The sequence below is a fragment of the Apium graveolens genome, chromosome 3 (genome assembly GCF_009905375.1).
Source record: "Apium graveolens cultivar Ventura chromosome 3, ASM990537v1, whole genome shotgun sequence".
In the NCBI taxonomy this organism is placed as follows: Eukaryota; Viridiplantae; Streptophyta; class Magnoliopsida; order Apiales; family Apiaceae; genus Apium; species Apium graveolens.
The window spans coordinates 130,447,036-130,463,773 of record NC_133649.1 but is presented as its reverse complement, the minus strand read 5'-3'; the positions used below and the strand labels follow the sequence as shown (position 1 = coordinate 130,463,773).

The 16,738-nt window shown below is 38.1% G+C and overlaps 1 non-coding gene across 1 annotated transcript; it reads left to right on the top strand.

Moving 5' to 3' along the window:
- The first annotated feature begins 5,239 nt into the window (after positions 1-5,239).
- LOC141715320 (small nucleolar RNA R71) lies at positions 5,240-5,346 on the top strand. Its single transcript, XR_012572087.1, has one exon. It is a non-coding gene; the product is annotated as a small nucleolar RNA R71 (small nucleolar RNA).
- The last annotated feature ends 11,392 nt before the right edge of the window (positions 5,347-16,738 follow it).

Below are 16,738 nucleotides of genomic sequence, written 5' to 3'. Positions count from 1 at the left end.
CCATAAATGACTAATTGGAGTACGAAACAATTATGTAAGATTAATTGGTCAGTTGGTAGAGTATTTACGAAAGATTCGCCTTAAAATTCGTAAGGGTTAATTTATTAAAATTAGTGAAGCCGAGGGTACGCGAACGATTAACGCAAATCGTTAAGCATATAAGCGACCATAAGCGACCGTTAGGGTATGAGTGAGTTTTGACTAGTTTCTTAAGCGAACATGGTCTAATTCCGGCTTATGTTGTTGTTCATAGGTTACCGGACCCACTCTAAGCTTAAGTCTACCCCGGAACGCTCATGCAAGTTTTCTACCCGTTATACTGTTATTGTGATGTATATATTTGTATATGCATTATCTTGTGATAAGTGCATGGTTGTTATTAGCAAGTCTTGCGATATATTGGAGCATGTTGATATGATATATATATATATGCATGCCTGTTTCGTAATCTTGATATCTCATTGTTGATTCAATTGATTATAAACTGCATAATACCTATGCAAGAGATAAGCAGTACTTGCGTATACCCTTAATAAAGGGGACCCAGAGTTGAACATTTTTTAAACCGGGAGGCGATGTTCCCGAGTATATTAAATATATATATATAAATAGTTTTCAAAACTATTAATCAAATAAGGTTTATTCGATAGTTTTATATTATAAGTGAATATTATTTTTGGAATATTCCTATAAGATTCCTATTACCATCAAAGAGTAGTTTAATTATTTGAATAGAGTTTCTTCTTATGAAACTTATTTTATTTCTATTAATAAATGAATAGGAGTATGAATATTCATTCGAGGACTTATGACTCCTCTTATTTTATTTAATGAATATTAGTTTGAATATTCATTCGAGGACTAATGACTCCGCTTGTTTTATTATATAATATTCTTTATTTTCTTAAAGAATAATATTTCAACATTCGCCAAGTATTCGGAAAATGATTGATACTATCAAATCATTCTTACTTTAAATATTTCCAGAGATTATTTTCAAACTTTATCAAAACTATTTTTGAAAGTTAGAGCGGATCCCAAAACTCGTTTTCAAATTTAAGATCTTCCTTTCGAAGGGGATTTAAATACTCGCTCAAAAATCTGAGGGATCTGGCTCCGTGATGTATTTCTATATTCGCAACGAGGTTGCTGTTTTGATAAAAGAGTTTTTGATTACTTATCCAACCCTCGGGAAGTAAATTTTTTGGAATGAGTTTAATCCATTTACAGGCATCGCCTAGGAAATATCGGGCAACTAATTCGGTAAGCTACGTGTCCAGTGGACGGAGAACTGTCTTCGGTCACCCAAACTGACTTACTCGCGAGACTGCAGGTTCGAATCATGTCCCCGCCTAATCACTTGAGAGACTTTTGTCAGTCCTGCTTGTGAGATCTTCGACGTCAGAGAGTTTTTATCGAGGTTTTTTCAGTGTTCTCGTTCGTACATGCGGGCATACTCCTTGCTTCTAGGGACATTTATCCGAAGCTCGAGTACGGTCCATGCACCGTTTTTTGAGTTTTCCTTTCCAACTAGATACGACTTCTTGGTGGAGCCGTATCAACAAGTTTCTACTTGGGGAAAGGGGGACGAGGTTTATGTTTCAGAGTCATGGGTTTCATCTGAACTAGGGGTGGCGTAAGTGGTCGAGTGGCGCCGGCCCGCCTTATTATATTGGCCCAAATGGCCCGGAAGTTCCGCTAAGACGGTCCATTCTTTAGGAGTCCAGCGTTCGGTCAACAAGTAAATCCGACTGTTCTCCTCTACATGTAGAAAATTGTGGGGTTGCACTACTAAGACTGATCATCATGAGTGGTCTTCCTGGCGCGACAAACTCCCGTAATCAGTTCATCATCCAGTTTGGATATTTCTGCAACACTACCCAGAGCACTTCGATATGAAGGCTACGGCTGTGCGACTGTTGAGTGTTGGCAGGTTCGAGTTTTTAAAATGATGTTTCCATGAATTGAAGTATCTCATAACTTTATATTTTATCAATGATCAAAGATTTGAGTTTCCTTGAGCGGATAAAAGCCCTCAAGAGTATTTGCGAAAATGAGTTATATTCAAGCCTTACCTTGTAACTTCATCGATATATGATGAACTTTTGAAACTAATTATAGCTTGAACGGTGGTAGTTCGAGTAGTATTCAGAAAAGATATAAGTATATTGGAGTATCTTGTAACTTCATCTTTTTAACTTATATCTAGTTAATGATTATCTTATGCATGACAAAGATTTTCAGAAATACGTTGAGATAAGGTTAGATATATGAGATCACCTTGCAACGATATTTTTATACAGTTATAAACTTGAACTCTGTGTATATTATACATGTCAGAGGATTTCAAAGATTTTGAAAAGAATATATGTATATATATACTGAATATTTTGCGACTTCGTCACATTAAGATATCAAACTTGGTTCATTTCTTCTTGACCAAGACTTTCATGAGTACTATGAGAATGCTCATATATTGTTAATTATTATACATATTATTTTGGTGGGCTTGTTGCTCACCCTTGCTTTCTTCTTTCATCACACAACAACAGATAGACAAGATGAACAGGACTAAGCTCCCAATTCACAAGCGGATAGGAAATGTTCCGCAGTCTCCTGTAGGTGTTGATGCCGCTGTAGCTGAGGTAGGAAATACCAATAGGCTAGGTTTTCAACTGTTGATGTACCAGACTTATTTTTATTATGAATTGTGATAATGGCAAAGAAAATGTAAATTTATTCAGAAATCCTTTTAAGGTGTAATGACTTATAATTGTGGAATAAAATGACTTGTGTTATTTTGGTATTCATATCTGAGACTATAACTTATGGTGTGTGTGTATATTGTGGGGTCACAGTACGCAATAGTTGGTTGTTTATTTAGAATGAGTGTGATTAAGGGAAATGGAACTCGTGACAACCCGGATCCCCGACCCCGGATTTGGGGGTGTTATAGAGAATATGGCCATCATGAATCTCTGAAAAGTAGCCGGTGCACCACAAAGTCCGAAAGAAACTTGACAGAAAGCGAAATAGGATAGATGATCCTTGCATTCATCCATTTAAGAATTTCTTTCTTCACTACCTCTTTCATGATAGGATTGAGTCTCCTCTATTGTTCAACGGTTGGTTTATTTCCTTCCTAAAGTAGGATTTTATGCATGCAATAAGAAGGGTTGATTCCCTTGATATCTGCTATAGTCCATCCAATTGCTAATTAAATCTCTCTCAGAATTCTCAAGAGCTTGTCTTCGTCACTACCTGAAAGGTCAGATGCAATAATAACAGGCAAAATAGATGCATCTCCTAAAAAAGCATACTTCAAGTGATCAGCCAGTGGTTTGAGCTCAAGTGTGGGAGCTTCCTCAATAGATAGTTTGAGACACTCTTGAGAATTTTTAAGATCTGATAATCCAAGAGACTTCAATGGCAAGTCCAATCTCCTTTTCCACGGAGATGCATTCAAATACTGCAGTTGCTCTTCCCCTTCTTCATCTTCAGTATCAGATTCCCCTGTTAAGGCTCTCTTTAAGGCGTCAGTCCTTAGCAATTGATCAAGCTCAGAATTCAATGCAGAGTCGACCAACTCTACTTTAAAGCACTCCTCTTCATCAGTAGGAAATTTCTGCACATCGATCAGAGTAACGTCCTGATCCTGAACCTTATAGTAAGCTCACCCTTCTGCACATCGATCAGAGTTCGGCCATTAGCTAAGAATGATCTCCCCAAGATAATGGGAATCTTTTTATATTCCTCAAAGTCCAGAATGACAAAATCAGCAGGGAAGATGAGTTTTTCCACCTTAACCAATACATCCTCCACTACACATCGCGGATAAGTGATGGATCGATCAGCCAGTTGTAAGGATATGTTTACAGGTTTTGGATTAGGCAGACCGAGTTTCTTGAAGATAGACAAGGGAATCAGATTGATGTTAGCTCCCAAGTTACACAAGCACTTGTCGAAAGATAGATTTCTAATGGTGCATGGTATCGTGAAGCTTTCTGGATCTTTAAGTTTAGGAGGTAGTTTCTGTTGCAGCACAACATTGCACTATTCTATTAGAGCAACGGTTTCCAACTCCTCAAGCTTCAACTTCCGAGATAGAATACCCTTCATGAACTTAGAATAGCTCGACATCTGTTCTAGAGCTTCCGCGAAAGGTATGTTAATGTGCAACTTCTTGAAAACTTCCAAAAACTTAGCAAATTGCTTGTCGAACTTCGGCTTCTGAAGTCTTTTAGGATACAGATGTGGAGGATATACTTGTTTATCTCCTGTATTCTGCTCAGGAGGAGTGTTTTCAACAGCTTTCTTCTTCGGTTCCGCTTCGTCACCCTTCTGTACAACTGAATCAGCCAAAATTTTATTTTCTAAAATTGGGGAGGGCGAGGGCTCTCCTTCTGGATTTTTTTCTCCATATTTTGCTCTTTCTTGATTTTGAGGGCTAGCGACCTTTCCAGATCTCAAGGTGATTGCCTTCAACTATTCTTTGACTTCCCTCTTACTTGGATAGCTTCTGTATCACTTGAAAGAGTTCCTTGTGGTCGTTTCAATAGGGCATTAGCAATTTGCCCTATTTGATTCATATTTTGCACATAAGCCTCAACTCCTCCAATTCATATTTTGCATTCGAGGATGGACCGGCACCTCCGTGTGATTATTGTTGCATCCCCTGTGGCTGAAATTGCTGCCTAGGTGGAAATTGTTGTTGAAAACCGGGAGGATTAAATTGCTTGTTTCCAAACTGCTGGTATGGCTGTTGTGGTTGTTGCTTGCCACCTTGATTATTGCTCCAGCTGAAGTTAGGATGGTTTCGGTTGGTAGGATGATAAGTGGCAGGAACTGGTTGCTGCGACCTTTGAATGTTGCTCACAAACTGAGCTGATTCACTAGATATATAGCACATTGCTCCGTCACATGCGATCCTGCACAATGCTCATAAACATTCATTATATGTTGAGCACCATAGTTGGTCAGAGAATCGACCTTCATAGTCAACGCCTTTAGCTGCGCAGTGATAGCCGTAGCTGTATCCACCTCCAGAATTCCTGCTACCTTGCCTTGTGGTAGCCTCTGAGTTGGATTCTGATATTCATTTGCAGCCATCATCTCACTTAGCTCATAAGCTTTCTCGTAGCTCTTAGCCCATAAGGCTCCACCTGATGCTGCATCGAGCATAGGTCTTGACTGTGCTCCCAAACCATTATAAAAGTAATTGATCACCATCTAGTCAGGCATTCCATGATGATGACACTTCCTAAGTATCTCCTTATAGCGCTCTCAAGCTTCAAATAAATATTCACCCAATTGCTGCACGAATTGAGTAAGAGCATTCCTGATTGCAGCTGTTTTTGCCATTGGGAATAATTTAATTAGGAATTTCTGAGCCAAATCCTCCCAAGTCCAAATAGAACCAGCTGGTAAATAGTGTAACCAACTCTTAGTTTTATCCTTCATAGATAATGGGAAAAGTATCAGTTTCACAGCATCTTCAGAAACATTGTTGAACTTGACGGTGTCACAGATCTTGATGAAATCCCTAATGTGCAAATTGGGATCTTCCGTTAGAGCACCCCCAAACTGGACTGAATTCTGCACCATCTGAATTGTGCCAGGCTTGATCTCAAAGGTATTGAATGCAATAGCTGGCCTGACAATGCTAGATTGAATGTCATTGATCTTTGGTTGAGAATAATCCATCAACGCTTTCGTTGATGCTGCTGGTTCTCCTATTGTAATGATCACTTCTTCTTCGACTTCTTTAACTTCTTCAAGAACTTCTTCTTCCAATTCTTCAACTTCCTTATCTTCTTCAATTATTTCCTTACGAGACTAAGAACATGTTCGCATACACGCTCTCTAGAGTACCTGCAACACAAGAAAGTAACCGTAGTAAGTAAAGTAATCTGAGTCAGTGAACTTTAACGACCACTGATGTCAAGTACATAAACTAAAAATTAACACTGAGTCCCCAGCAGTGGTGCCAAAAACTTGTTCGTACGCGATCATAGTTAGTATAAGATTTAATTCAAGTTCGTTCCCACAGAGACTGGTTTAGGTTAAGTTCAGATTATGCACTTATACAACAATGTATGATTATCGTTCACAGCTAAGACAAGTAATAAATTTGATTTGATTAACTACTTAAGAGATTATACTAACATGCATTAACTTAGAGATTAAAAGTGATTTACTTATATGAGAATAAAACATGAGATTCTAACTTCATTAAATACTTCATTCAAAGTTTATGTCTTTATCAGTAGTATGCGATGGTGATGATAACTAATCAGATAACACGAAATTAGTATACGCTATCTTTCGATATACGTATACCCTACTACTAAGCATCCACAATCAAGATTTAAGTTGAGTAGACACCAATTATGCTTAGACCCTATATATCTTGAAGATTTGAAAACATAATAGTTTAAGATCAATTTCTCTATTGTGATTACATAGGGTGTGTAAGATGGTTAAAATTACCCCACGAATTATGCATGTCAATTCATACATAAACCTATGCTAGCATGGCAAGTTCTAAACCTCTATATTAATTGTCGCTTCAATAGAGATTAACAAACAATCTTAGATGTTAGCTATGCATGAAAGAAGAATAAGCACAACCAAACTAGGAAATCATAAATCACCACATACTAAAGATTTAAAACAGTCAACTGTTGAAATCCATAAATAAATCCGCTAGAACCTCATGACAATGATTAGTTCATGATCGAACACATCGCCATCATGGGTTCCAATGAATATATGGTAATAAATAAGTTCATAATAATATGCAAGAATATATAAAGGACTAGAGTTTAGAACAAGAACAAAACAAGCATCGAAAAGTATCTCCTAAATCGAAGAATACAAAAGAAAGAACAAATTCTTCTTCTCCTTAGCCTTCTCGTGTGCTCTAGGTCTTCTTAATGTTCTCCCTGGATTTCTCTTTATTAAAAACATCTTCTTTTCTTTATATATAAGCCCCTGGATCACCTAGACTCTCCAATCTTCAAATTATAATAGAATCAGGATTCTGCAACTTTGCACTGGTGCGGCCGCGCAGCACTGGGGCATGGGCACGCTCCTTCTCTAGAAAACATGGTGCGGGCGCTCCTGACCAAGCGTGAGCGCGCTGACATTCTGTTGAAATTCTGAATTTTTCTTGTTTTGAGGTCCTTTCTTCGTTCGATCTTTCTCGACTCCATTCCTGACCTCGGATTAATATATTATCATATCAAAAGCTCATTTCCTCCTCCGACTAATGCCCTGAAATAACTAAACACAAAACACCTAAAAAATACCAAATACTTGAGTCCAAAACACCAACTTAAGCCAATAAGAAGCGTTCTAAGTGATTATAAATTCCACTTATCAGCCATTTGTGGGAAGACAACAACAACCATGGTACTCACACGGAGCAGAAACAACAGTGTAACAGACGATCCTATCCCATCACGAACAATCGCATCAGTGATGGAGATACCCCCGCACTCAACCTATGCCTCTACTCAAGGAGGAATATTAGTAGGGGCATCTGAGGCTCAACCTCAAGGGACGAATCCCCTAATCCAATATCCGGCACTAGGGATGAATCCCCCGGCTCCTCAAGGGTCGGATCCCCAATTTCTGCAACTACATGCTACTATAAATACTCAACGGTCGTGACCCCAGAGGCCACCAACCCACCTTAAGGGATGCCTCTATACCCCAAAGTTGGAGGAAGTGGTTCTTCTAATCGAAGTGAAGGGCAAGGGTGGACGCCCCTATATATCTGTGGCTTGGTTCTCATCCCTGAAAATCGAGAGTTCTCTGGACTCTACTCTGCTAGAGACTCCGACTCGTCGGATGATGAAGTGGCTCCAAGGAATAGGCGTGCTGGTAAGGAGCCAATGCCTAGCGGCTATCAACAACCCAGTAGCACTCAAGGGACGATTCCCCAAGATGTACAAGAGAGGATAAGGGCTCATAAAGATGAGATCCAAAGGCTGAAGCGTGACTTGGAGACGCACTTGACACTGAGACATGTACCTGCAGCGAGGCAAATGGATTTCCCTCCTATCATAGACTTTTTAGGTCCAACACCAAGAAGGGCTGCATCCCCAAGGGCTGATCCAAGTGATCAGATGTTTCTTGGAGATCTTGATGATCCGAACCTACCATTCACTGAAGAGATAATGAATGCTCATATCTCAAGGAAATTTAAGATGCCCACTATCAAAGCATACGATTGTACTGGCGACCTAGCTAATCATGTCAAGATGTTCTCTAATGCCCCGTTGCTACAGCGCGTGAACGATGCTATTAAGTATCGGGCCTTCCCTCAAACCCTGTTGAGTATGGCTCAAAGGTGGTACAACCATCTACCCCCGAACTCGATTGGATCTTTCAAAGATTTGAGCCAAGTTTTCATCAAGCAATTCATTAGAGACAGAGTACACGAGAAGAGGTCGGCTTCCCTCATGGGTTTAGTCCAAGAAGCAAAGGAGTCCCGGATCTTGCCGACAAGGTAGCTCTGATAACCCTACAACAAGGGACTAGAGATGAATTCTTTAAGATGTCCCTGGCCAAACGCCCTCCTGAAAGCATATTACAGCTTCAAGATAGGGCCGAAAATTATATCTAGGTGGATAAAAGTATGAAGAAGATGGTGGTGAGTAATGAGCCCGTAGGCAATAAGAAGCGGAAGACAGATCAGGAGTACGATGCCAAGGACAAATATCCTTGAACTGGAAAAAGCTCTGACTCCTCTTCTAAGAAGAATCTGCCACCAAGGATCACTGAATATGCAAGGTTGAACAGTCCAAGGAGCCAAATACTTATGGATATTGAGAAGGAGAAAGAGTTCAAATGGCTAAAGCCACTAAGGGGAAATCCCGAGAAAAGAGACAAGAACCGATATTGTAGGTACCATAAAGATGTTGGTCAATATACTGATGATTGTAGGTTACTCAAGGATGAGATTGAGTATTTGATCCGAAGAGGAAAATTCGGACGTTTCACCAAGGGTGAAGAGGCTGGAGGCGAAAAAAGGGATGGAGATCGAAGAGGTAACGACAGGGATCGTAACCCACAGCCTCGAGGGCTAGTAATCAACATGATCTCAGGGGGTTATACAGCAGTTGGGACTACAAGGAACTCTCGAAAAGCTTATGTGAGGGAGGTAATGAGTATAGTCGGAGAACCGTCTAAGCGTTCCAAGTCGGAGATGACGGTTGAGTTCGGTGATCCAGACCTTGAAGGTTTGAAATTTCCTCAGGAGGATCCTTAAGTCATCACACCAATTATTGGAAATTATCCCGTCATGAGAATTTTAGTAGACAATGGAGTTTCCGTGGATATTTTGTTCCATGACACATTCCTAAGGATCAGTGGAGAAATGAATCCTAGGGGAATGCATAAAGGTTGGCATTTCACCCTTAATAGGGATAGTATGAGTTTTGACAGTATGAATTGGAAAGGATTAAGGTAACAACAACCTTTAAGGATCAGTGGAGAAATTTTTCAGAAGTATATAGACAATGATTCTAGTATTAGTAAATGGTATCTTGATATGCCCTGTGCCTAGGGTGTACCTGATGAAGGATTTAAGGATAACCTTAGAGGTTTTACAAGGAGAAAGGTAATATTCAAAGTTCTCAAGAATAGAAATTTTTGATGAAGGAAATATGACGTACTTATAATAATGCCAGGTGGGGCACGTGTTCAACCATAAGAAAGTATAGATTGACCCAATGAGGGTCGGGATTGGTGAAAACAAGAAGGACCCAAGAAAAGAGACGTCCTAAGTATGATCGAGAGTTAGTCGTGACAATGTTCACATCTAAAGACTAAGCCAATGACTTATGGAAAAAAATGGTGATTTTTTTTTCTCACCAAGACTTAAGAAAAGCATTTTCACATAAGCAGTGATTGAAATGAGGTAGAAAATTTAGTTGGAGATGGTTAAAATGACATTGATTGTAAGGAAATTTTAGTATCAGGAAATGCCAAAGAGGTGGTCGACACTTTAAGTGTAAGAGGACAATTATAAGCGCTCGTGCCAGAGGAATACAGTAATGATGGTTAAAGCCGTGAAGGTAGTATTATGGTATGAAAGATTGACATTCCTTCTGATGATTGTGCGATACTCAACCATAATAGTAGTTTGGTAAAGATTTAATTCACGTTATCGCTGTGAGCGGGCTACATATCTTAGAAGGTCCTATCTTGAGATAAACCAGGACCATGTTATGAAAGGACTAAATGAACCTTTGAGCTTCATATCTTCTAATAAAGAAATATGGTTAATAATGGTATTAGCCTGATATCGTTGCTTATATTGAAACTCTTCTGAAACTTTTTCTGCTTCATGTCATGTATGTACATCAGGATCAGGAGTGTTCTTCATGAATCATGAATGGTGATTATGTTACCTCCTTAGAAGGATTCGATACGATATGTATGGACTCCGTATGGTTAGCTATTGAGACTTCATGGAAAATGAATGACTACAGTAGGTCAATGGTGGGCCATAGTAATGCAGGAATGATTTTGCGAGTAATGAGCCGATTACTTACAACCGTGAGAGTTGTATTGGAATGGATGTTGAGAGTGAGTACCACTAATCGTGTCGTGGTGGTGTATAAGTTATCATTGATAGGCTAATTAAGTCGATTATCTACCTATTGGATACTTAATCCTTCTTATCAATAGAGAGTCGTATTACTATACGAGGAAGGTTGCGGTGCAAGCATAGAATTCTAGTAACGATGATGTCTAGAATGAGATCCCAGATTCGATTTTCGATGTCGAGGGAGTTTCAAATGTGATTGTGTATAAGCTCGAGCAAGAGCATGGGTCCATAGAATGATGGACGGAATAGCAAAAATATTTAAGCAGGTGAAATGCGATGCTATAATACTTGATGTTGATATATATACGTATACATTTTGTTCTCCTATAACCTCTATAGTTCAGAGGTATATTCCAAGCCAGATATTTTATGGCAATATTTTTTCATATGAACAATTCTCTTCAGTTCGTTCTTTTCTCTTCTTTTCATTTCATGTAAGCTGAGAAGAACAACCCTTCCAGAAGGGGAGGTATTGCCAAATGACTATCTATCTGTGTGATAGAAGCCTAGTAGGATACCACATATTGTTTAATTGCTTGTCAAGTACTAAAGGTTGGCCACCTTCTGTACTAACTATGCAATAGAACAAGTGTTCATGATCATAGTGATCTCTCAATAAATTCTTTTACTTCTATACGAAGGACCAAGCTTTCGAAGATGGAGGCAACTAGAGATGAAGTGGTACCAAGTACGGTGGTATTCCGATTCTAACGCGTTCGTGATACTAAGGTTGACGCGATTATTAAAAGGTTAAACTCTAGCGAGTAAAGGTATATCTAGAATAGTATTCTGTATGGAAGATAGTACCGATTACGAACTGGAAAAGAATGGGTATTGAGAAGCAAAAGCTATAATGCTAGAAGCTATGATGAGAGTCTGTGCAATAGACTTGAAAGAATTTGGAATGATCACTTAACGCGGATTGAGTTTTCTTACGATAATAGATCATATGTCATTATCGAGATGTCGCCTTATGAGATCCTTGAGGGAACACAATGTCGATCTCCCTTATGTTAGGATGAAGTTGCAGAGCACAAGATGCTCGGACCAGCAGTGGTCCAAAGGACCAGGGATATAATAGATCTAATCAGAGGACGGCTGGTAGTAACCCAAGATGGACATAAGAAGTATACTGATTTGATAACGAAAGGACAAGGAGTATGAAGTAGGGGACCTAATGTTGTGAAAGGTATCCCCTTGGAAAGCCTTGGAAAGGGTTGATGAGGTTCGGAAAGAAAGGAAAGCTAAGTCCACGATTTGTTGGACCCTTGGAGATATTAAGACGTATTGGGAAGTTAGCATATGAGCTAGCCCTACCCCCGAACCTGTAGCAAGTTCATAACGTGTTCCACGTATCAATGTTAAGGAAGTGTAATCCGGATGCCAGACAAATAGGGGCATATGAGCGCATAGACATGCAACCAGACGTAACCTATATGGAGCAACCAGGAAGGGTTATAGATTGAAAAGGAACAAGTGCTTAGAAGAAGGGTTATCAAACTAGTCAGAGTTTGGTGGTAGAACCACAATGTAGGAAAATCTACTTGAGAGTCAGAAAGTGCAATGCTAAGAGATTATCCCTATTCATTTTCTATCTAATTCCGGGACGGAATCCTTTTAATGAGGGGAGACTGTAATAACCCCAATTTTTGGAATTTTTGAAACACTGATGAATAGTAACTTTTGCTGATGATGCTGATTAAGAAAAATTATTAGAACACGCTATATAGGAGTACTGTTATGGAAATTCTAAGATCTTATTAGTATTCTATAAAGTAAATGAGTGTATGTAAAGGTCGTTAGAATTCGAATTCGAATCCGGACACTTTGATTTTTCCCGAAAATCTACCAGATACCGAAAGAATTGAGTATAAGGTAATATAATTAAAATAATTTTTAATTAAGGATTATAAGAGAGGATCATTAAAGAATTATAAAATATTAGGAAAGGTGTAGGGGAACCCAAGTAATAAGATCCCGGATATGATCCCTCAAACGACGAACGAGAACGAGAGTTAAGCGAACCGTAAAATAAATAAGCGACCAAGGGACAAGCTCATGCAAGTAGGATGGGAAGAAAGCTTCCAAGAGAAGCCAAAACATGTGGTTAAAAGTTAAGACACCCTTACACCACAAGAAGTGGACATGTGGCATATTGATGATGCAAGAAATGATGTAATCAAGAAGAAAAAGCAATATATTTTGCAAGGTTGATTTACAACCAAGTAAATTCATTTCACTTTCCAAAAAATCAACCAAGCACCATTCATCTTCTCTCCCCCATTCCAAGCTTCAAAGCTCTCGGCCAAAACAAACCCAGCAACTTCAAACTGTCATATCTCCTTCAATACTCACTCAAATGTTGTGTTCTATAGCTCGTTGGAAAGGTATTGAGATGGCCTACAACTCTTGTTCACAAGTATTGTCCAAATATTCATGGTAAGACTCTCATTTTTACAGTTCTTTCAATCGGACTTTTTGAACCTTCAAAGCCTAACTTTGTGTTCTTGATTTTTTTGGAAAGATCAAGCTTGTAGGAGGCTCCCTAAGGTTTCCTAGCAACTTAACACCTCCCAAGGAAGGTATAAACTTCAAACCCTAGCCATTACTTTGAATTATTAGTGAGTTTGATGGTTGGTTTTCTAAATGAGAAGCATGCCCTTTGATTATTAGTAGTTTGATTTGAATTTGGAGTGATTTGGTGAATGAATCTTGTTATAGTTAATAGAACTTAATTGTGGTTGGTTGAGATGAAGAATCTGGAGAATATGGACTGGTATAGTATTATTTAGTTGAGTTTTTGATGTGTTAATAATTGTGGAATGTTTGGTGAGGTTTTGGTGTAGTGAGAAATTTGGAAAACGCGTAAACATAGCCGTCGTAATGCCCGTTTTCCTTAGACTGTTGTACATGAATCTCGGACCAGATAACTCACTGACCAATCTGTAACGTTGCCATTTTTAGCAAGATTATATCGTAAGCTTCGTTTTGATATGTGGTTCGCTTGAATCTGATGTACGGTTTAGGAGAAACGACCGTTTTAAGTAACGATGTTTCGCGATCGAACCATTTCCCGTCGCCTTACTTTAAAACCTTTTTTAAGGCCCCTAAAAGACTAATTGGATTATGAAACAATTATGTAAGGTGGGTTAGGCAGTTAAGAAAGTACTCGTGAAAGATTCGCCTTAAAATTCGTAACGGTTAATTTATTAAAATTGGTGGAGCCGAGGGTATGCAAGCGATTAATGCAAATCGTTAAGCGTATAAGCGACCGGTAATGTATGAGTGGGTTTTAACTAGTTTATTAAGCGACCATGGTCTAATTCCGGATTATGTTGTTGTTCATAGGTTACCGGACCCACTCTAAGCTTAAGTCTATCCCGGAACACTCAGTCAAGTTTTCTACCCGATATACTGTTGTTGTGATGTAAATATATGTATATGCATTATCTTGTGATAAGTGCATGATTGTTACTAGCAAATCTTGCGATATATTGGAGCATGCTGATATGGTATATATGTATGTCTGTTTCATAATCTTGATATCTAATTGTTGATTCAAATGCTTATAAGTCGCATAATACCTATGCTAGAGATAAGCAGTAGTTGCGTATACCCTTAGTATAGGGGACCCAAAGGTGAACATTTTCTAAACCAGGAGTCGATGTTCCCGAGTATAATATATATATATATATTTATATATATATATATATTGATATAGTTTTCAAAACTATTAATCGAATAAGGTTTATTCGATAATTTTATTTTATTTAATGAATATTATTTTGAATATTCATTCGAGGACTTATGACTCCGCTTACTTTATTTAATAAATATTATTTTGAATATTCATTCGAGGACTTATGACTCCGCTTATTTTATTAAATAATATTCTTTATTTTATTAAAGAATAATGTTTCGATAATCAAACTTATTTTCGATTATTCAAATAAAGATCGTACTTTCGTATAAGTATATCTTTGGTTATTTATTATTCATTTCAAGTATGAGTTGTAAAACTTCTACTTCAATTAATTTATAAAGATTATCCTTTATGGGAATATTATTTAAGTAATAATATTCAGATATTTTCTCCAACATATCGAGACTGATTTATTTTATTAAATCAGTATTACTCAAACATTCTTAAAAATATTTTCGAGTCTTCAAAATGATTTTTAAAAGTAAGAGTGGATCCCAAAACTCATTTTTAGATTTAAGATCTTCCTTTCGAAGGAGATTTAAATACTCGCTCAAAACCTGAGGGATCCAGCTCTGTGGTGTATTTTATATTCGCGATGAGGTTGCTGTTTTGAGAAAACATTTTGATTACTTGCCCAACGTTCGGGAAGTAAGTCCATCTATTTGAGTCGGCATAAGCAACATGGGATCAATGGGCGTCCATGAAAGTGTAAGTGGCTCAGTGGGAGTCCATCAATGCGTAAGTGGCTGAGTGGCAGTCCAGCATAGGTCCTAATGCGTCCAGGGTGATGACCAGTGGGGAATTCGTCCATCTACTAGTAGAATAGGTTACTTATTGGTATCTTTTCCTGATCAGCAATATATCAGGTTTATGCCAAGGTTTTCTTCTTTCCAAATTCATTGGATATTATAACTCTGTTTATACTTTTCATAACAGAGGTTTCCAAGGAAAGTATGACATATATATAGGTGTATATATATATCAGGACTTAATGAAGTATCTCGTAACTTCATTTCTTTTGAATGATATTTTAAAGATTGAATCTATTCAAATCTTATCTTGTAGTCTCATCTATGTGATGAACTTTTGAAACTGATTATACCTTGAACGGTGGTAATTCAAGTAGTATTCGGAAAAGATATAAGTATATTGGAGTATCTCGTAACTTCACCTTTTCAATTATATCTGGTTAATGATTATCTTATGCATGACAAGGATTTTCAGAAAAACGTTGAGACAAGGTTAGATATATGAGATCACCTTGCAACGATATTTTTTTATACAGTTATAAACTGGAACTCTGTGTATATTATACATGGCAGAGGATTTCAAGATTTTGAAAAGTATATATACATATATACTAAATATTTTGCGACTTGATCGCATTAAGAGATCAAACTTGGTTCATTTCTTTTTGACCAAGACTTTCATGAGTACTGTGAGAATGCTCATATTTTCTAAATTATTATGCATATTATTTTGGTGGGCTTGTTGCTCACCCTTGCTTTCTTCTTTCATCACACAACAACAAATATAGAAGATGAACATGACCAAGCTTCCAATTCACAAGCAGTTAGGAAATGTTCCGCATTTTTCTGAAAGCATTGATGCCGTGTAGCTGAGGTAGGATCTACCAATAGGCTAGGTTTTCGACTTTTGATGTACCAGAATTATGTATATTTATGAATCATAATAATGACAAAGAATATGTAAATTTATTCAGAAACCCTTTTAAGGTGTATTGGTTTATAATTGTGGAATAAAATGACTTATGTTATTGTTGGATATTCATCTCTGAGACTATAATTTGTGGTGTGTGTGTATATTGTGCGGTCACAGTACGCAGTAGTTGGTTGATTATTAAGATTAGGTATTATTAAGGGAAATAGAACTCGTGACAACCCGGATCCCCGACCCCAGATTTGGGGGTGTTACACTTGAGCCCGATGGAACTGGGGGCATGTCCTCCTCATAGAAGACATGGACGTCCGTGAGAATGAAGAACTTTGAGAGAAGCCAGCAGAGGACTTGATCCCAATTCCCCTAGACTCCTTAGAACCTGAGAAGGTCACATATATTGGAGCATATTTGGATAAGCCCTTAAAGGGCCAATTGACAACATTTTTGTAAACAAACAGTGATGTGTTTGTTTGGACGACAGCTGATATGCCTGGGATTGACCCCAACCTTACAACTCATAGTTGAATATCGATCCAACTCGGAAGGCCGTGAAGTAGAAGAAGAGAACTTATGCCCCTGACAGGCTGGAAGCCATTAAACAGGAGGTCGAGAAGCTCTTAAAAGCTTGATTCATTTTGGAAATGCAATTTCATGAGTGGTTTTCCAAACCCGTAATGGTTAAGAAGACCAATGGGAAGTGGAGGATGTGAATAGACTTCATTGACTTGAATGAT